The sequence below is a fragment of the Schistocerca cancellata genome, chromosome 5 (assembly GCF_023864275.1).
Source record: "Schistocerca cancellata isolate TAMUIC-IGC-003103 chromosome 5, iqSchCanc2.1, whole genome shotgun sequence".
Lineage (NCBI taxonomy): Eukaryota > Metazoa > Arthropoda > Insecta > Orthoptera > Acrididae > Schistocerca > Schistocerca cancellata.
The window spans coordinates 408,142,387-408,165,868 of NC_064630.1; positions in this window are offsets into that span (position 1 = coordinate 408,142,387).

A 23,482-nucleotide genomic window follows, 5' to 3' on the forward strand; every position below is an offset into this window, starting at 1 on the left:
TAATCAGTAACTTTATGTACGACATTGCAGTGAGCTACGATAAGACAAATGGAAAGAAAGAAAGAAAGTAGATGACTAAGTTTCCTTTCCCATCTATTGATAAATCCGAGTGTTCAAATTCATGCCATATGGTGAAATGGTGGAAGAGATAGTGCCAAGAAGAGTGGCAATCTATGTAAGGAGCGAATAGAATCCCAGGCTCATCTTAGCAGGCCATTGTTTACGAATAATCATTATAATAAAGGTACGGACCGCTTTTATTTGATCAGTGCTAAGTTCAGCGTCTCAATATGACAGAGATCGTTTATGATCTTAGTATACAAAATTTAAAGGGTGAAAGGACAATGGAACAGCTGTTTAAGGAATCAAATAAATGAATGTGCACATTGCACATGAACTGCTATGACATTTCTCCTCGCTTTGCACTGCCTCCATTGGTTAGTTTCAAGTACAAGGGGAAGTGGCTGCCGCTACGATCTTCCGTCGGTGCCTTTGAAGACAGGAGTGTAAGCTGAGAGTTGGGTCAATATGCAGTACAGCTAACATTGCATTTCTTACAACTGTTGACTGACATAGTACCAGCCTTACATGTGCTCAGGGTTGAGAGAGGTCGGTTAATAGCCGACTATGTTGCAGCCTTTCCATTAAGGTCTGGTGCATTAAGGGTATAATTATTTTTAGTAAATGGATGTTCCAGGTTCTTGGGTAAATTTAGCTCAACGACAAGTGATATCTGAAAGATGGTGGATAAGGCTCAGGTCGGCGATTTTAGCAGAACCGTCAGCAATTTTACCTAATTTATCATATACCACGGAGTAGTGGTTCTTGATTTGTGGGTATGTACATTGTCATGTTGATACGAAAAGGTATGATTTCATACTGTTGAAACACAAGAGAAACGTACTAGTATCTATAATCGTTTCATAAATACCTACACTGACTTTTTAATCGTTGAAACTGAATGGTCCAAGTCCAACCCACGAGAAACAGCACCAGGCCATCACACTACCTGGAACCTACCACGATCACTTACCCCCATCTGAGTGACACGGCACACAAACCATATTCTCATCTAACAGTATTGCCATGGTAGAAAACAAAACATAACAGCATGGTTAAGTGTGTACATAGTTTGTATATTACGTTGGCAAATAATTATAATGTTGGAAACAGAAGAACGGTTTAACCAACAAAAAAGTAAACACACTTTATTGCTACATCAGCACACACTTCCACTGAAAGATACTTCAAGTAAATGGAGGAGAAACATGAATTATAATAAATTATCCATGACGGACTCAGTGTGGGCAATTGCATTCATATCCCACTAGAAATATCTCATTCTGTCATGAAACATATCTGCGATGAAGACATAGTTGTTATGTTGTGTCACACAGAGTGCGTCCAGTGGTAAAAATGTGATAGTATCCTACGATGTCGATATGGATTCAGACGTCGAGATCTTAGTGGAACTCGAGTTGGCGCCTTCGCACGTCCACGCTTGGCGCCAGTGGTGGGTAAAGTGGTCACGCCCTCTAGAAAGTGGGCGCGAGTCAAGAACGGTCTCTGGCAAGCTGCTTTAAAGTCCCGCACAGCTCTCCTGGCCGTCACTTTCTGTCTGAACATAAAGCCTTCGCTCGCGCCACCTTACAGTTTCGGTCCAGGGTCTCGACATTATTCTCTTGCACTACTGTCCCGGTACTCTGGTCTTAGCTCGAGACAATTTTTGTTTGTTTCTGGTTTTCGGTTATTCTACCAATGAGTCGGAAGTCTTCACACAAATGGTAAAAGAGTGACTAATGCTGATTTATTCGTACAAATTGTACCATACACTAACAGAAAAAATGTCGCGACACCAAACAATAATTAATGTAGATTAATGGAATCTTGGGAATACATTGGTGTAGGTAATATATTTAAGTGATCAGTATTGCAAGATCACAGGGTAACGTAATCACGAGAAAATCCATTGCAAAAATGAAATGCTGGTACATTAATAAGCGGTGCAACCGCTAGAACGTTGAATGCAAGCACGTAAAAGTGCATGCATTCTGTTGTACAAGTGCCGGTTGTCAGTTTGTGGGATGGAGTTCAACGCCTTTTGGTCGGGCAATACAGGGACGGATAATGCCGTTTACGGATGACGCTGGAGCTGCGGTCCAGTGATGTCGTCCCGTATGTCCTCGATTGAAGACAAATCTCATGATCGAGCAGGCCAAGGTAACATGTCGACACTCTGTAGAGCATGTTGGGTTACAACAGCGGTAAGTGGGGAACATTGTCCTATTGGAAAGCACCCCCTGGAAGCTGTGTATGTGTAAGTGTGTGTGTGAAATCTTATGGGACTTAACTGCTAAGGTCATTAGTCCCTAAGCTTACACACTAATTAACCTAAATTATCCTAAGGACAGACACACACACCCATGCCCGAGGGAGGACTCGAACCTCCGCCGGGACCAGCCGCGCAGTCCATCACTGCAGCGCCCTAGACCGCTCGGCTAATCAAGGGCGGCCTGGAAGCTGTTCATCAGTGGTAGCACAACAGGTCGAATCACTACTCTGACGTACAAATTTGCGTTAGGGTGCGTGGATCAACCACGAAAAGGCTGCTGCTGTCACACAAATCGCACACCAGAAGATATTCCAGGTGTAGGTCAACTACGTCTAGCACGGAGTCAGGTTGGTTGCAGGCCCACAACTGGCTTCCATCTAACTAACATACGGCCATCACTGGCACGGAGGCAGAATCAGCTTTCACCAGAAAATACAACAGACCTCTACCCCGCCTTTCAAGGAGCACTCACTTGACACCACTGAAATCGCAAATGGAGTCGTTTGGGGTCAGTGGATGCACGCAACCGGGCGTCTGGTTCGGAGTAACCGATTTGTAACAGTTCGTTGCGTCACTGTGGTGCCAACTGCTGCTCAAACTGCTGCAGCAAATGCAGTTGATGCGCCAGAGCTATACGCCGAACGCTAGAGACTTCCCTCACGGTTGTGCCACGTGGCTGTCCAGAGCCCGGTTTTCTTGCGACCGTACATTCCCGTGAGCATCGCTGTCAGCAGTCACGTACAGTGGCTACATTTCTGTCAAGCCGTTCTGCAATATCGTTGAAGGAACATCCATCTTCTAGCCCTATTAGACGACCTCCTTCAGACTAAGTGAGGTATTGATAATGGCGTCTTTGAAGTCTAATTGGCATTCTTGAATAACATCCATTCACGCGTCCATTTTAAGGTAACTAACTCTCACGACCCTTAGAGCATGTATTGAAAGGAAATCTGATTTGCATCATCATAGTGCCACTCTTCCGCAACAGGCGCGAAATTTGAACAGACCTCATCTCTCAGATCTAGAAACACGCGTAATATGATTCTTCCTTTAAGACGGTGCACATAGTGAATTTTATGCCAGTACTTAATCGTTTTTAAGTGCCCCTACAGATCAAAAGTTCATTGGAATGAAATCTGGTGAACTGGATGGACACTCTACATCTACATCTACATCTACATCTATACTCCGCGAGCCACCTTACGGTGTGTGGCGGAGGGTACTTATTGTACCACTATCTGATCCCCCCTTCCCTGTTCCATTCACGAATTGTGCGTGGGAAGAACGACTGCTTGTAAGTCTCCGTATTTGCTCTAATTTCTCGGATCTTTTCGTTGTGATCATTACGCGAGATATATGTGGGCGGTAGTAATATGTTGCCCATCTCTTCCCGGAATGTGCTCTCTCGTAATTTCGATAATAAACCTCTCCGTATTGCGTAACGCCTTTCTTGAAGTGTCCGCCACTGGAGCTTGTTCAGCATCTCCGTAACGCTCTCGCGCTGACTAAATGTCCCCATGACGAATCGCGCTGCTTTTCGCTGGATCATGTCTATCTCTTCTATTAATCCAACCTGGTAAGGGTCCCATACTGATGAGCAATACTCAAGAATCGGACGAACAAGCGTTTTGTAAGCTACTTCTTTCGTCGATGAGTCACATTTTCTTAGAATTCTTCCTATGAATCTCAACCTGGCGCCTGCTTTTCCCACTATTTGTTTTATGTGATCATTCCACTTCAGATCGCTCCGGATAGTAACTCCTAAGTATTTTACGGTCGTTACCGCTTCCAATGATTTACCACCTATGGCATAATCGTACTGGAATGGATTTCTGCCCCTATGTATGCGCATTGTATTACATTTATCTACGTTTAGGGAAAGCTGCCAGCTGTCGCACCATGCATTAATCCTCTGCAGGTCTTCCTGGAGTACGTACGAGTCTTCTGATGTTGCTACTTTCTTGTAGACAACCGTGTCATCTGCAAATAGCCTCACGGAGCTACCGATGTTGTCAACTAAGTCATTTATGTATATTGTAAACAATAAAGGTCCTATCACGCTTCCTTGCGGTACTCCCGAAATTACCTCTACATCTGCAGATTTTGAACCGTTAAGAATGACATGTTGAGTTCTTTCTTCTAGGAAATCCTGAATCCAATCACAAACCTGGTCCGATATTCCGTAAGCTCGTATTTTTTTCACTAAACGTAAGTGCGGAACCGTATCAAATGCCTTCCTGAAGTCCAGGAATACGGCATCAATCTGCTCGCCAGTGTCTACGGCACTGTGAATTTCTTGGGCAAATAGGGCGAGCTGAGTTTCACATGATCTCTGTTTGCGGAATCCATGTTGGTTATGATGAAGGAGATTTGTATTATCTAAGAACGTCATAATACGAGAACACAAAACATGTTCCATTATTCTACAACAGATTGACGTAAGCGAAATAGGCCTATAATTATTCGCATCTGATTTATGACCCTTCTTGAAAATGGGAACGACCTGCGCTTTCTTCCAGTCGCTAGGTACTTTACGTTCTTCCAGCGATCTACGATAAATTGCTGATAGAAAGGGGGCAAGTTCTTTAGCATAATCACTGTAGAATCTTAAGGGTATCTCGTCTGGTCCGGATGCTTTTCCGCTACTAAGTGATAGCAGTTGTTTTTCAATTCCGATATCGTTTATTTCAATATTTTCCATTTTGGCGTCCGTGCGACGGCTGAAGTCAGGGACCGTGTTACGATTTTCCGCAGTGAAACAGTTTCGGAACACTGAATTCAGTATTTCTGCCTTTCTTCGGTCGTCCTCTGTTTCGGTGCCATCGTGGTCAACGAGTGACTGAATAGGGGATTTAGATCCGCTTACCGATTTTACATATGACCAAAACGTTTTAGGGTTCTTGTTTAGATTGTTTGCCAATGTTTTACGTTCGAATTCGTTGAATGCTTCTCTCATTGCTCTCTTTACGCTCTTTTTCGCTTCGTTCAGCTTTTCCTTATCAGCTATGATTCGACTACTCTTAAACCTATGATGAAGCTTTCTTTGTTTCCGTAGTACCTTTCGTACATGATTGTTATACCACGGTGGATCTTTCCCCTCGCTTTGGACCTTAGTCGGTACGAACTTATCTAAGGCGTACTGGACGATGTTTCTGAATTTTTTCCATTTTTGTTCCACATCCTCTTCCTCAGAAATGAACGTTTGATGGTGGTCACTCAGATATTCTGCGATTTGTGCCCTATCACTCTTGTTAAGCAAATATATTTTCCTTCCTTTCTTGGCATTTCTTATTACACTTGTAGTCATTGATGCAACCACTGACTTATGATCACTGATACCCTCTTCTACATTCACGGAGTCGAAAAGTTCCGGTCTATTTGTTGCTATGAGGTCTAAAACGTTAGCTTCACGAGTTGGTTCTCTAACTATCTGCTCGAAGTAATTCTCGGACAAGGCAGTCAGGATAATGTCACAAGAGTCTCTGTCCCTGGCTCCAGTTCTGATTGTGTGACTATCCCATTCTATACCTGGTAGATTGAAGTCTCCCCCTATTACAATAGTATGATCACGAAACTTCTTCACGACGTTCTGCAGGTTCTCTCTGAGGCGCTCAACTACTACGGTTGCTGATGCAGGTGGTCTATAGAAGCATCCGACTATCATATCTGACCCACCTTTGATACTTAGCTTAACCCAGATTATTTCACATTCGCATTCGCTAATAACTTCACTGGATATTATTGAATTCTTTACTGCTATAAATACTCCTCCACCATTGGCGTTTATCCTATCCTTGCGGTATATATTCCATTCTGTGTCTAGGATTTCGTTACTGTTCACTTCCGGTTTTAACCAACTTTCCGTTCCTAATACTATATGCGCACTATTTCCTTCAATAAGAGATACTAATTCAGGAACCTTGCCCTGGATACTCCTGCAGTTTACCAATATCACGTTAACTTTTCCTGTTTTTGGTCTCTGAGGACGGACGTTCTTTATCAACGATGATAATGTCCTCTCTGGTAAGCCGTCAGGTATTTTATCGTTTCGCCCAGGGGGGGTCCCTCTAACCTAAAAAACCCCCGTGTGCACGCCACACGTACTCTGCTACCCTAGTAGCTGCTTCCGGTGTGTAGTGCACGCCTGACCTGTCTAGGGGGGCCCTACAGTTCTCCACCCAATAACGGAGGTCGATGAATTTGCAACCATTATAGTCGCAGAGTCGTCTGAGCCTCTGGTTTAGACCCTCCACACGGCTCCAAACCAGAGGACCGCGATCGACTCTGGGCACTATGCTGCAGATATTAAGCTCAGCTTGCACTCCGCGTGCGATGCTGGTTGTCTTCACCAAATCAGCCAGCCGCCGGAAGGAACCAAGGATGGCCTCAGAACCCAAGCGGCAGGCGTCATTCGTTCCGACATGTGCTACTATCTGCAGCCGGTCACACCCAGTGCGTTCAATAGCTGCCGGAAGGGCCTCCTCCACATTACGGACGAGACCCCCCGGCAAGCACACCGAGTGCACACTGGCATTCTTCCCCGACCTACCCGCTATTTTCCTGAGGGGCTCCATAACCCGCCTAACGTTGGAGCTCCCTATAACTAATAGGCCCGCCCTCTGTGACTGTCGGGACCTTGCCGGAGAATCGGCCACTGGCCCAACAGGCGAGGCATCCTGTGGTGGCTCGGAAACGATGTCATCACCACTAGGAAGCACCCCGTACCTGTTGGAAAGGGGTAAGGCAGCTGCCACGCGGCCAGATCCCACCTTCGCCTTTCGGCCAGGCACGCGCGAGCCCACCACTGTCCGCCATTCACCCTGGAGTGATGGCTGACCGGTAAGATGCTCACTGCCGGAAGACGCAGCGACATCAGGGGTTCCATGTGATTCCAAGGCCACCGAAGTAGGCATAGGTCTCACCACAGTTGCCCCAACGCCACTACGAGCCGACGCCTGCGCCTCGAGCTCGATGAGCCTAACAGACAAAGCCTCCACCTGCCCCCGAAGAGTGGCCAATTCTCCTTGCGTCCGCTCACAACAACCACAGTCCCTACACATGACTATGTTTACCCTACCCTATACGGTGACAAATTCCCAAGATAATCTTCTGATGAGCTACTCTGATAATCAAGAAACACTCACTGAAATACGAGACGCGAAAACTACGCTAGGTTTTCCCAGAAAAACTATTTAAAAGCTAAGCGCAGCAAATAAGTACAAAAACGCTTTATACAAACAGTACTCGCTGCTGCTGGTGCTCTCGCTCTGGCTGTCACAAGACAACTGCTGATTCAAGTGACTAGTGGCTAACGGCCGCGAAACAAACAAAGACGGTTTTAGGGCGCTTTTTTGTTCTAAACGATCAAGAAAACACTAAGAAATCTAACACGAAAACTACGTAAAGTTTTATCAAGAACTGTTAGTTACTATGCAGAGCAGATAAACACAAATAGAATCCCTTCCTTAGTGGAAGGTCGTAAACAAAATGCAAAATAAACGCTTTATACAAACAGTACTCGCTGCTGCTGGTGCTCTCGCTCTGGCTGTCACAAGACAACTGCTGATTCAAGTGACTAGTGGCTAACGGCCGCGAAACAAACAAAAGACGGTTTTAGGGCGCTTTCTGTTCTAAACGATCAAGAAAACACTAAGAAATCTAACACGAAAACTACGTAAAGTTTTATCAAGAACTGTTAGTTACTATGCAGAGCAGATAAACACAAATAGAATCCCTTCCTTAGTGGAAGGTCGTAAACAAAATGCAAAATAAACGCTTTATACAAACAGTACTCTACCAGGCCATGCTGATCGATCCAATCATCTCTATGTTGTAACGCAACGGTGTCCCACCTTGCCGGAAGAACACAGGGCAGTCGTTACTTTCGTCCATGATTGACAAGAAAGAGTCATTTTTCAACACGCTGGATTAGATTATCGCATAGAAAAAAAAGACCAACAATACTGTCCCCCCAAATTCTGCATCATGAGTTGCTCCGCTGCTTCAATTTTACAGTCCGAACCAGGTGTGGATTGCTGTTCATTCAATATCGGGTATTTTGCTCACTTCGCCATTGACATAAAAGTTTATCTTATCCGAAGAAAGAACGGAAGTACCAAACCCAGAAACTTTCTCGTGCATTTTCAGTGTCCTCTCACAGAACACGACTCTACGGTAAGACTCATCCTTTGTCAGATGTTGAAACATCTGCAGCTCGTATGGCTGCCACATGTTACAGTCTGCAAAATGTGCACGACACTGCCTTGGCTGATTCCTGTTGGCGCAGACACACGCCAGAGCCGCTTTGTCGGATTCCTGGCCTTTCTCCCATCACCTGTGCTGACGTACTTCCATCATTTGCCGTCTTTGGTCCTCCACATCTGCTCGCATCGGCAACAGAATCGTTTGCTTTTGAATTTCTTAATGAGTTTTACCACAGTGTCACGGATTGTCTGCATTATGTACACTGCATCAAAAATGCATGCTACACGAGGGGTGGTACCGCTGCCAACTAAAAAAGTAATGCCAATCCATTCTTCTGCCGTTAGTGGCATTTCTTTTCAGTTGGTTCACCTTGCTGAAAACGAAAAGCAGTCACCGCCTTCACCATGTGTACGGTGACTCATGACTCATCCCGTACACCTGCACTCTATTTGATGGCTGTACTGCCTCCAGTTGCGGCATCTCGTAATACCACATTTTCACCGCCTCAGTTCGTATCTTCCGCAGCTTCCTGCTCTCCACAAGTCACGCAAGCGTTTCTATCGTGACTGGTAGAATAAAGGTAACGCTGTTCTCAATATGAAAGTTTGTTTGATCACCAATTTACTTTGCTAAGCATGCTCCTATTGAAGGCGGTATGCTATCACCTTCCTCCGAGCTTCCATCTGACTTACAGCCAGTTACACATTTTAAGATGGACTATGAACCACAGTAAACTCGTGATTTTTCGGAGTGACATAAGCGGTGCAGACTGTCGAGCGAAACGTTATGAAGACCTGCTTAACAGCTTATTTCCGTCTCGGGAAAGAAATATATCACTGATTCTGCGAATCAGGGATCCGACAGTTCTTTGATTGGTTTGTGCAGGTCAAATACTTCGCGCAAATAGCGGGCCACTGATTTGCGCACGCGGTGATGGCATCCGATAGCGACCCAGATGGGTTCCATAGGGTTTACATTAGATGAATTTGGCCGCCGACACATCAACGTTAGTTCACGACAATGCTCCTCAAACCGGCTGCTGAAAGATGACATCGCATCGGGGAAGACACCAAGCATGAAGGGACGCAGGTGGTTCGCTGCTGCTAGTATGTCTTCGATTACTGTCACAGGTCACATGCAAGCTCAGGAGAATGTCTCCCCGTAGCATAATGCTGCCCCCACCAGCTTGCGTCCGTGCCGCGCTGCACGTTTCGAGCCGTCGTTCAGATCGATGACGGCGTTTGTGCAGACGACCATTAACCTAGTGTAGCAAAAATGTGATCTACCCGAACAGCCGACAGGTTTCCATTGATCAACGGCCGAATCCCGACCGAGCGAGGTAGCGCAGTGGTTAGCACACTGGACTCGCTTTCGGGAGGAAGACGGTTCAAACCCGCGCCCGGCTATTCTGATTTAGATTTCTGTGATTTCCTTAAATCGCTTCAGGCAAATGCCGCGATGGTTCCTTAGAAAGGGCACGGCCGATTGCCTTCCCCATCCTTCCCTAATCCATGAAACCGATGACCTCGCTGTTTGATCCCCTACCACAAACCAACCAACCAATCGAATTTTGATGGTCCCGTGCCCACTGCAATTGTAATTGACTATGTCGTTCGGGCAACATGTGAACACGTAGGGGTAGTCTGATGCGCAGCTCCGTGTTCAGCAATGTACGATGAACGGTATGCTCCGAAAACATATCCGTGCACCAAAACTGTGCTCTTTCGGCAGATATACCCCAGACCACCATCTACCCTACTTTGCAAAGCAGTCAATCCTCCGAAACCCACGTTCTGTGAAGAGACGTGGACGTCCAACGATTTGGCGCCTAGTGGTAGTTTCATTGTTCTTCTGTCTCCCACCGTAGATGCTCACGACAGTAGCACGTGAACATTCAACCAGCTGTGCCGTTTTCGCGTAATTCGTTCACAGGCTCTGCGTAATAATAACCTGTCCTTTGTCAAAGTCGCTTTTCTCAATGGATTTCCCCATTTGCACTCCATACCTTTGCTAAGGTGATCCCGCGTCTGTCTCTGGTCCGCTTACATACTTCTGTTACCGCGTCACTTGTCCGCATCGTCACCAGGCGGCATCCAGCGTCGCGGTGGGCAGTGGTCATAATGCTTTGGCTTACCAGTGTAAGTGATAAAACTAGTCGCTTACCGACTGGGTATTCTAGCACATGCCTTTGTAGTTGTAGTGCCGTGCTTAGCCGCTGAGCCACCGTGTAACCAGTTACAAAAAGTTCATAAAAGTTTCTAAGGTAAACAGTTGGTTCTTATGGAGGCGAACGTCACTGCTCTGTCGTGCTCCAAGCCTCTCTTCATACGAATAACAGTGTGAGTGGCGCGTAAACATAGATGAACCTGTGGGGACTGTAAACCGTCACGTTAAGCTTCTTTCAACAGCGAACGCCTGTATGCGCACTCCGCGTAAGGTCTGTAACTGCGCAGTCCGTGAGAGCTTCGCCACGAGACGCAACGGCCGTAACGAGGTTTTTCCGGTGCACAGTCGTCTCGCAGATGCATTGCTTCCTCGCTACCTGACAGCTTCTGCTCCGTACTGACGAGCCGTTATCGTCCAAGGAAGAAACAATGTCTAAGATATCACTGACAGATCAGGAGGAAGTGTTATCCGAACCTCAAACTAACTTTGCTTGAACTCTCGGGGATGTACCGCGTCTCTGACATGAATGCACTTAGAATCAGATTTTCACTCTGCAGCGGACTGTGCACTGGTATGAAACTTCCTGGCAGAATAAAACTGTGTGCCAGGTCGAGACTCGAATTTTGTACCTTTGCCTGCCGCGGACAAGTCAGGACGTAGGAGATGAGGTACTGGCGGAAGTAAAGCAGTGAGGATCTCTTGATCCTAAAAGATCCCTTCCTTCCTTGTATCCGGGACGGCGGGAACGTGACACTGTGGTAAAAAAGAAAACGTCGGCAGGCACTTCCCTACGAAATGTACACCACTGGCCATTAAAATTGCCACACCAAGAAGAAATGCAGATGATAAACGGATATTAATTGGACAAATATATTATACTAGAACTGACATGTGATTACATTTTCACGCAATTTGGCTGCATAGATCCTGAGATATCAGTACCGAGAACAACCACCTCTGGCCGTAATAACGCCCTTGATACGCCTGGGCATTGAGTCAAACAGAGCTTGGATGGCGTGTACAGGTACAGCTGCCCATGCAGCTTCAACACGATTCCACAGTTCATCAAGAGTAGTGACTGGTGTATTGTGACGAGCCAGTTGCTCAGCCACCATTGACCAGACGTTTTCAATTGGTGAGAGATCTGGAGAATGTGCTGACCAGGGCAGCAATCGAACATTTTCTGTATCCAGAAAGGCCCGTACAGGACCTGCAACATGCGGTCGTGCATTATCCTGCTGAAATGTAGGGTTTTGCAGGGATCGAATGAAGAGTAGAGCGACGGGACGTAACACATCTGAAACGTAACGTCCACTGTTCAAAGTGCCGTCAATGCGAACAACAGGTGACCGAGACGTGTAACCAATGGCACCCCATACCATCACGCCGGGTGATACGCCAGTTTGGCGATGACGAGTACACGCTTCCAATGTGCTTTCACAGCGATGTCGCCAAACACGGATGCGACCATCATGAAACTGTAAACAGAACCTGGATTCATCCGAAAAAATGACGTTTTGCCATTCGTGCACCCAGGTTCGTCGTTGAGTACACCATCGCAGGCGCTCCTGTCTGTGATGCAGCGTCAAGGGTAACCGCAGCCATGGTCTCCGAGCTGATAGTCCATGCTGCTGCAAACGTCGTTGAACTGTTCGTGCAGATGGTTGTTGTCTTGCAAACGTGCCCATCTGTTGACTCAGATATCGAGACGTGGTTGCACGATCCGTTACAGCCATGCGGATAAGATGCCTGTCATCTCGACTGCTAGTGATACGAGGCCGTTGGGATCCATCACGGCGTTCCGTATTACCCTTCTGAACCCACCGATTCCGTATTCTGCTAACGGTCATTGGATCTCGACCAACGCGAGCAGCAATGTCGCGATACGATAAACCGCAATCGCGGTAGGCTACAATCCGACCTTTATCAAAGTCGGAAACGTGATGGCATGCATTTCTCCTCCTTACACGAGGCATCACAACAACGTTTCACCAGGCAACGCCGGTCAACTGCTGTTTGTGTATGAAAAACAGGTTGGAAACTCTTCATGTCAGCACGTTGTAGGTGCGCCACCGGCGCCAACCTTGCGTGAATGCTCTGAAAAGCTAATCATTTGCATATCACAGCATCTTCTTCCTGTCGGTTAAATTCTTCGTGGTGTAACAATTTTAATGGCCACTAGTGTTAAAGTCCCGAGTTTAAGTCTCGATCCGGCAGGCACTTTTAATCTGTTAGGAAGTTTCATAACACCACATACTCCGCTGCAGGATGAAAATTTCTTTCTGCAAACATCTCCCTGGCTGTGGCTAACAAGAGGACCATATGAACTTCTTCTCTCCGATTTGCTTCATAGTGGCGGGGCTTGTAAGGCACAATTGGGACTTCGGCAAAAATAAACAGGAAAACGCATTCTAGAACGTTTTCGAGAAAATCGAGTTTGAAAATTTTACTCGTGCTTATATATTTCTTAGGATCACCAGGATTCCGCAACCGAGCGAATGAACGCTTAGTTTCAGAAGCGCGAGGTCTCTGGGTCGAATCACGCCCCTGGTACTTTGTTTTTTATTCCCACATAATTCTAACAACATATTTATTGTGACTGTGCGAATTATCAATAATTAATGATCCGTTTATTGTTTTCCTAATCTTTGTCCTGATTTTTTGTTAAGGAGGTAGAAAATAAGAAAAGGATTAACTAGAACTTTCGGACCAATATAGTCATTTTATTCACATTGCTGTATCTACATTTGTGACAAGCTTAATATATAACGTATGAAGCACTGCACAAATCACAATGATAGTGATCGTAGAAACACGGAAAACAAATATTACTGCAACATACGGCACATGAACGTCGAAGTTTTCCATTTTCATGGTTTTTTCAGAGTGTCTATTTCAAAATAAACTTGGTTCGCATCAGAAACGGTTCTCGAATGGCACATAATTTGGCGGCGTACCACGCATGTCAAAGCGTATCATAGAATATTGATGCAGGTAGCTAAAAAAGTGTAGGACCAGTAGCGAGATTTGATCCAGCGAACTCGCGCTTATAAAACTGAGTGCTTACTCCCTCAGCTGTTGACTTCTTGGGTAAGAGCGATCCTACCAAATATGTCAGCACCATATATGTTGAAGTCCTAGTCGTGCTCCACACAACCTGTCAATTTGCGTCAAATCGGTGAGGAGAAGTTCACATGTTCCTCTCATAAGCCATGTCTCCGCAATATCTTTTCTTCCAGGAGTGCTATTCCTGTAAGTTTCGCAGGAGAACGTCTGTGAAGTTTAGAAGGTAGGCGATGAGGAACTGGCGGAAGTTAGGCTGTGTGTGCGGGTCCTGAGTCGTGGTTAGTGAGCTCAGATAGTAGAGCACTTGCCCGCGAAATGAAAAGACCCAGAGTTCAAGTTTCGACGTGGCTCATTATTTTAATCTGCCAGAAACTTTCCTGATGGTTCGAACGGCCCTTCAAATTGCATTCGAGTGATACCTAACCCAAGAGCATGAAAGCAATTTCTGTAGTTTCTAGTGTTAGAGACAGATGTAAGATGAATTACACGGTCTCCCCTTTTTATGGTGCCCTTTGCGGGAGGTCGTCGATGTTGTCAATTAACGATTGAATTTTCTTAACTACATTGAAGCGCCAAACAAACTGGTATCGGCATCCGTATTTAAATACAGAAATTGTAAACAACAGAATAAGGCGCTGCGGTCAGCAACGCCTATATAAGACAACAAGTGTCTGGCGCAGTTGCTAGAGCGGTTATTGCTGCTACAATGGCAGGTTATCGAGATTTAAGTGAGTTTGAACGTGGTGTTGTAGTCGGCGCACGAGCGATGGGACACAGCATCTCCGAGGTAGCGATGAAGAGGAGATTTTCCCGTACGATCATTTCACGTATGTACCATGAATATCAGGAATCTGGTAAAACATCAAATCTCCGACATCGCTGCGGCCGGGAAAAGATCCTGAAAGAACGACGACTGAAGAGAATTGTTCAACGTCACAGAAGTGTAGCCATTCCGCAAATTGCTGGAGATTTCAATGCATGCACAAGTGTCAGCGTGCGAACCATTCAACGAAACTTCGTCGATATGGGCTTCTGGAGCCGAAGGCCCACTTGTGTACCCTTGATGACTGCACGGCACAAAGCTTTACGACTTGCCTGGGCCCGTCAACACCGACATTGGTCTGTTGATGATTGGAAACATATTGCCTGGTCGGACGAATACCGTTTCAAATTGTATCGAGAGGATGGACGTATACGGGTATGGAGACAACCTCATGAATCCATGGACCCTGCAGGTCAGCAGGGGATTGCCCAAGCTGGTGGAGGCTCTGTAATGGTGTGGGGAGTGTGAAGCTGGAGTGATATGGGAGCCCTGAATCGTCTAGATATGAGTCTGACAGGGCTATAGAGTGGCTGCAGGAAAACTCCTCTGAGTTTAAATACTTCCACTGGCCCCCTGGGATGCCTTGCAAAGTGCCCTTCGGAAAAGATCTTGACCCCCTTGTACTCTCACGGATTATTGACATTCTTGCAGAATTCATGGTGCCAGTTCCCTCCAGCACTACTTGATACATTATTCGACTCCATGCACATCGTGTTGCGGCACTTCTACGTGCTGAGTGGGTCCGTACAAGATATTAGGCAGGTTTACCAGTTTCTTTGGCTCTTCATTGTATATCGATTACTTTGGGATATTGGAGTATAAGAATAATTGCACTAGTTATAGACAAATAAGATCAACGGACAAAGTATTAGTCTCCACCTTAAAAGAGCACTCTGGTCACTTTGGACGACTGTATATAGTCTAGATCAGCTATCAGGCTGTCATGTATCCCTTTACCGCTGACGTGATCCATGACAGTGAAGAGAAGTGTATGAGCAAGTAGATTGGATGGAATAAGTGTATTAAGGTGAATCGACGTGGAATCGTGACAGAATATTGGAAAGGAGCTATCGTGTCTCGACTCACCCATGGCCACGCAACGAATGAAGCTGCCCAATTCATTAGTGCATCCGAAGTGGACTGTCCAGCGCATGTGGAGGATGTGTAAGAGCTTCCCAACGAAACTTCTGCAGCGTACTCGAAACAACCTTGGTAACGCGTGGGCGGTCCCATGCAGCTCCGATCTCTCCTCATGCGGTTTCCATATGTTTGGAGCCCTGAAGAAAGTAATTCATGACCGTCGATTTGGTTCGGAAGAAGAGATGCACGCTTGGGTAGAGTCATGGTCCTTAGGCAATCGCAAAATGTTTTCTTTGACGGCACTGTCGGCCTTGTCGCACAGTGTGATATATGTATTAACAGCCATGGCGATTGCTTTTGAAATACATAATAGACGATAATTTAACTTTTTAGGGTCCTGTACTTCAACAGGTAAAAAGGGAACTCTTACAGGATCACTTTTTTGTCCATCAGTCTATCCGACTGTTCAAAACCTGTTGTCTCAGGAAACGGTAGAAGTATAAAGTTGAAATTTGTCACATACTGAGGTCTGTAGTCCTTTGATGGTGTAAATATGGTAAGCTTCTAACGTCACTGTAGTCAGAAGATACGGCCATTTATGTCACATATTTTGATGCTAGCAAACTCACTGATTAAAACCTGCAGGATGTTTCTACTTGAAGCAGAATTATTAAATTTGGCAAGAAGAAGGTTTCACGGTACAAGCAAAGGGGAAAAAATCCGAGAAATTGTTAATTTGTAATTATATCATACGAAAAAATGTTTCTCTTGTCGTTTCTTATCCGACTTCAAACTTGAACTTAAAACATTCTCGGAAGTCTTGGAATTCCTGGACCGATATCCGGCCAGTATCTATGTCAATTACAGGCAAAAGTCGTCGAGATCCTCGATTCCCGGAGTGGATGAACTGGCTATACACACTGAAGAGCCGAAGAAACTGGCACAACTGCCTAATATCGTGTAGGGCCCCCGCGAGCACGCAGAAGTGCCGCAACACGAGGTTGCATGGACTCGACTAATGTAGGAAGTAGTGCTGGAGGGAACTGACACTATAAATCCTGCAGGACTGCCCATAAGTCCGTAAGAGAACGAGGGGGTGGAGATCTCTTCTGAACAGCACGTTACAAGGCATTCCAGAATACTCAATCATGTTCATTTCTGGGGAGCTTGGTGACCAGCGGAAGTGTTTAAACTCAAAAGAGTGTTCCTGGGGCCACTCTGCAGCTATTCCGGACGTAAGAGGTGTCGCATTGTCCAGCTGGAATTGCCCGAGTTCGTCGGAATGCACATTGGACATGAATGGATCCACGTGATCACGTGATGAGACAGGATACTTACGTACGTGTCAACTGTCAGAGTCAGCCGTATCAGGGGTCCCATATCACTCCAACTGCACACGCCCCACACCATTACAGTGCCTCCACCAGCTTGAATAGTCCCATGCTGACATGCGGGGTCCATGGATTCATGAGGTTGTCTCCATGTCCGTACACGTCCATCCGCTCGATACAATTTGAAACGAGACTCGTCCGACCAGGCAATATGTTTCCAGTCATCAACAGTCCAATGTCGGTGTTGGCGGGCCCAAGTGAGGCGTAAAGCTTTGTGTCATGCAATCATCAAGGGTACACGAGTGGGCATTCGGCTCTAAAAGCCCATATCGATGATGTTTCGTTGAATGATTCGCACGCTGACCCTTCTTGATATCCCAGCATTAAAATCTGCAGCAGTTTGCGGAAGAGTTGCACTTCTGTCACGTGTCGAACGATTCTTTTCAGTCGTCGCTGGTCCCGTTCTTGCAGAATCTTTTTCCGGCCGCAGAGACTTCGGAGATTTGACGTTTTACCGGATTTCTGATATTCACGATACACCCGAGAAATGGTTGTACGGGAAAATCCCCACTTCATTGCTACCTCGGAGATGGTGTGTTCCATCGCTGGGCGCCGACTATAACATCAGTATCAAACCCACTTAAATCTTGATAACCTGACATCGTTGGAGAAGTAACCGATCATCTAACAACTCCGCCAGACACTTGTTGTCTTATATAGGCGCTGTCGACCACAGCGCCGTATTCTCCCGTTTACATATCTCTGTATTTGAATACGCATGCCTATCCCAGTTTCTTTGGAGCCTCAGTGTATATATTAAGTTTGTATAGAACCCTCAGTGTGCGAGTCTTACTCGCACCTAGCTAATTTTTTTTCCATCTGTCCCGTTTTTATTTGACTTTCCGTCACACATTACAAATCTTGAAGCCAATGTTAATTACAGTTGTACAGATCTTTCTGTAGCTGTGGGAAAACAGGACTCGCCAGATGATGGGTGTCAAAACTACAAGCAATATCAAATTTAAAAAATGCCATGCAGAATCTCTGTTGTATTGCGTTCCGAATGTGGACCAACAAGCATTAAGGCAGGAAGTATGGGAGTCAGGGGGATATAAATTGCAGAGGGAAATCGAGGATTCACACCGTAAGGATCTTCAAACAGATGTACACTGCGGAAGTTATTCTGAGAAAAAAAGCCTTGCACAGGACAGACAAGTGTGGATAGCTGTATCTAACCAATATCCGGACTAAAGACCACAACTACGTGACCGAGTGTTTGTTGGTTGCTTACACCACACATCCTCATCTGACAAGGAAATATCACAGTTTCTAGACCACCAACTAATTTTCAAGACTAAGATTCTTCGTTCCTTTTTGGACTCCGGCATCTCTTCATTTTGCATGAGAATAATTGCAACACTCTCCGAGCTTTATTTCGCGCCTACATATCTGTAGGCGTTTCTCTAGAAACGTCAACAATGTGAAGTTGATTTGATGGACTAGTTATCACCTGAACGAATAATTAGAAACATTAAGGAGTAATCACTTCGCGCGTTTGTGACTAGAAAAACTGAAATTTATCTCAAATAGAAGGCTTTCAGAATTCTGTTCTATAAGTAACTGCACGGGGTCTAATACAGTGGTATAGCCGAAGATAATGAAAGGACTGTTTTATGCACAGTAATTCTGCTAGACAAAAATCGGAAAGGAAATCATCCGGAAATTATAAACTTGTTCGAAACTGATCTTCTACTGACTAGGTAAGCTTAGTGTTATCATTGTGTCACCTTCTTTTGTGTATAACTACAATGACTAAATAAGCATTTACCGAGACTGTTTTGGCAACATACACTGAGGTAAAAAAGAAATGGGATACGTCCCAAAATCACTTCGGATCTCCTTTTGCCCGGCGCAGGGCAGCAACTCGACGTGGAATGAACTCAACAAGTAGTTGGAAGTCCGGTGTAGAAATACTGCGTCATGCTCCCTCTGCGAAAGTGTTGCCCGTGCAGGATTTTGTGCACGAACTGACCTCTCGATTATGTCCCATAAAAGTTCGATGAAATTCATGTCGCACGATCTTGGTGTCCAAATCACTCGCTGGAGCTGTCCAGAATGTTCTTCAAACCAATCGCGAACAATTGTGGCCCGTTGACATTAGTGGTGTCAATCATAACTGAAATCCATGACTGGGCTCTAAGTAGCCAAAAATAATCATTTCCAGTCAATGACCGGTTCAACTGGACCAGAGGACGCAGTCCATTCCACGTAAACCAGTCCACACCATTATGGAGCCACCGCCAGCTTGCACAGTGCCTTGTTGACAATTTGGCCCCATGGCTACGTGGAGTCTCTCCCACACTCGGACCCTACCAGCAGCTCTTACCAGCTGATATCGGGTCTCATCTGACCAGGCTATGGTTTAGAGAAGATCCAAAGAAGAGCGGCACGTTTCGTCACAGGGTTATTTGGTAAGCGTGATAGCGTCACGGAGATGTTTAGCAAACTCAAGTGGCAGACTCTGCAAGAGAGGCGCTCTGCATCGCGGTGTAGCTTGCTGTCCAGGTTTCGAGAGGGTGCGTTTCTGGATGAGGTGTCGAATATATTGTTTCCCCCTACTTATACCTCCCGAGGAGATCACGAATGTAAAATTAGAGAGATTCGAGCGCGCACGGAGGCTTTCCGGCAGTCGTTCTCCCCGCGAACCATACGCGACTGGAACAGGGAAGGGAGGTAATGACAGTGGCACGCAAAGTGCCCTCCGCCACACTCCGCTGGGTGGCTTGCGGAGTATAAATGTAGATATAGATGTTACAGTCGTCTCGGGTCAACTGAAAAGGTTACGAACAGAGAAGAGGCGTTGCAAGCGATGTCGTGCTATCTGCAAAGGCACTCGCTTCGATCGTCTGTTGCCATAGCCAATCAACGCCAAATTTCGCCACACTTTCCCAACGGATACGTTCGTTGTACGATCCACATTGATTTCTGTGGCTATTACACGCAGTGTTGATTGTCTGTCAGCACTGACAACTTCACACCAACGTCGCTGCTCTCGATCGTTAAGTGAAGACCGTCGGCCACTGCGTTGTCCCTAGTGAGATGTAATGCCTGAAATTTGGTATTCATGGCACACTCTTTACACTGTGGTTCTCGGAATATTGAGTTCCTTAACGATTTCCGAAATTGAATGTTCCACCCATGTATCTACCTCCAACTACCATACCGCGTTCAAGATCTGTTAATTTCCACCGTGTAATCACGTCGGAAACCTTTCCACGTGAATCATCTGAGTGCAAATGACAGCTCCGCTAATGCACTCCGCTTGTGTATGCGATACTGCCGTCATCTATATATATGCTGTCCCATGACTTTTGTCACCTCATTGTACTATAAAATAAAAAAAATTAACTGCTGAATAGAGCGAGAATTCACCAGACTGATTGAGCAGTTGTTGTTGCTGCGTCGATGTGTGATTTACCCATACTCCTCAAGCTTCCGTATTAACGAAGTGGAAAGACAAAAGAGGTATCATCCATAGTTTACATAATTTATTAACCATAACATTTACAACTGTGCGTTAGGAAAATTTGTTGAACAACTTGTATCTATATTTCCAAACATTTTAAAAACAATCAGAAGTGAGAATAAATCCGTTGCCGGAGGTAGCGGAGCTGCTACTTCAGCTTGCAGTACCTTCCTCGGCCCGCGCACAGCTTCCGCAGCGCGTCCTCTGCCTGCTTCATACCCTTGCTTGCTGCCAATTCCAGCAGCTTCTTCGATTCTCTGAAATGACAGAAATTCATAGATTCAAGTCGTAGTAAAAAAAAAGTATACGCAGACACCATGTGAGAAGGTGCTCGTACTTCGTTACAACATCGGAACGGTTGACAGGAAGTCTGTTGTGTGTTTCGGCGTATGGTGCTTAATCAGGGCTTGGGATACTGCCAGCACTGTTAGAAACCTGTAATTAGCTCTGCGTGCGTGTTATAACTCTTAGGTGAATAGAAAAAGCAGGAAATTAATTTTTTGCGTTATTTGCCAATTTGTTGTTCAAATGTTCAAATGTGTGTGAAATCTTATGGGACTTAACTGCTAAGGTCATCAGTCCCTAAGCTTACACACTACTTAACCTAAATTATCCTAAGGACAAACACACACACCCATGCCCGAGGGAGGACTTGAACCTCCAATTTGTTGTCACTCGAAGAAAACTGGGAGGGAGTTTATAGTTCAGACAGACTCAACAGCGGTCTTCAGTTCCCACATTTTCGTATCAGAAGAGACTGATGTTGTTCCATGACCAACGAGTTGGGTACGTAATACTATGATGGTCTACAGAGGATAGTTGTTCTGTAAACTTTTAGTGAAAAAGTTATATTTACGAAGCATAGTGTTGTGGGTATCTGATCCCTATAGAAGGGCCTCCGAAAGTAAAAAAAAAAAAATGAATTTATGCTCTAGCACACGATCATTTCCAAAAGAAAAAAGGGTTAGAGTTCTACGTCCAGTCGACAACGAGGTTATAGACGGAGCACGAGCTCGGATTAGGGAAAGGATGGGAAGGAAATCGTCCGTGCCTTTTCGAAAGGAACCGTCCCTTCATTTGGCTTCGTCGATTTAGGCAAATCAGGGAAAACCTAAATCTGGATGGCTGTACGCGGTCTGAACCATCGTTCTCCCGTATGCGAGCCAAGTGTGCAAAGCCACTGCGCCAGCTCGCTCTGTCCGACCATTTCAGTCATATAGCCGGAATAATATTCATCATATGGACTATGGTCGCTATGATAATGATATTCTATTCCTTAGCTCTAGTGCAGATAAACTTGAACATCTAAGGCAAGAACTTGGTAGAGTAAGTTTGAAAGCTAGCTTGAAAATATTGGTTTGGTGCATAACTTCGTAGCGTTTTTGCGTGACTTCAATAAACACAACACAAACATATAAAAGAGACTTTAGCCATCAATCATGTATTCTCCTTCGCTATTTACAACGGTCTGCCAACGTCGAGGTAACTTTTCGATTCCGCGACAATAGAAATCACGGGGTTTTGAGATGAAGAACTCGTCGAGCCACGTTCGGAGCGCATTTTCATCGGGAAGGGAAGTTCCTTGAAGGTTATTCGATAGAGAGTGGAAATGGTGAAAATCTGGAGACGCAAGATCTGGTGAATAAGGTGGATGCGGAATGACTTCCCAAAACAACTCCTGTATAGTGTTTTTTTGTCACTCTAGCAGAATCAAGGGCGGCCGTTATCGTGGAGTTATATGACTTCACGCATTCTTCCTGGTCGTTGTTCTTGGACCGCGTCTACAAGACGTCTCAGTTGTTGACCTTGAATGTCAGCAGTGACGCTTACAGTTCGGGGAAGCAATTTGTACTACACCGCACCGTTGTTGTTCCACCAGATGTATATCATCATCTTTTGTGCATGCACACAGGTCTTTGTACGGGGAGTTGCTACTTCTTTGGGCTCAGCCATTCCTTTATTTTCCTTTTGTTGGAATAAAGACACCGTTTCTCGTTAACAGTAACGGCACACGATAAGAATGGTCGGTATTGTTCACGCGCCAATTGATGACGAGCAATTAGAGATGCACACGTGGCTACGAGCTCATTTTTGTGACTTTGGTTTAGAGCATGCAAACGTCGCACGATGGTGGAATGATCAAAGTTCACCACATTTGCAACTCTTCGAGAACACTAACGTGAATAATAGTGGATCAATTCGTTCAAACGATCTTTATCAAACTCCGAAGGTCTTTCTGAACGTGGAGAGTCATTAATGCCAAAACAATCCTCCTTAAAACGAAAAAAAAAAAAATTCCAGCTGTGCTCTGTCCAATGGCGTTATCCCTATACACGGTACAAATGTTTCTGGCTGTGTTCGCTGCTGCCGCTCCTCTACTGAATTCAAACAGAAGAATATGTCGGAAACGTTCCGATTTCTCCACTTGGCATTCCATTTTCTAGCGTCCACAGCTACACTTACGACCTCCAAATGACAAAATGACAATATGTAAACTCAAGTAACAACAGTGAATCACAAATAAAAAGTGGCGATTGATAAATAAACCCATAGCATCCGAAATACCAACAGGAGGAAGAGGAGATTAGCGTTAACGTCCCGTTGACAACGAGATTATTAGAGACGGAGCACGAGTTCGGATTAGGGGAGGAAATCTGCCGTGCCGTTTCAAAGGAACCATCCCGGCATTTCCCTGAAGCGATTTAGGGAAATCAAGGAAAACCTAAATCCGGATGGCCGGAGGCGGGTTTGAACCGTAGTCCTCCCGAATGCGAGTCCAGTGTGCTAGCCACTGCGCCACCTCGCTCGGTACGCTCGGAATACGAACACTGGAAACAACAATTCTACGAACTTATGCACAAACCTAATAGATGCTGCATCACCCTGCAACTTGGTCGTCATCATACTGTCAAAATGGATTCAAATTGCTATAGATGCTTGTATGTTGCTTTCAC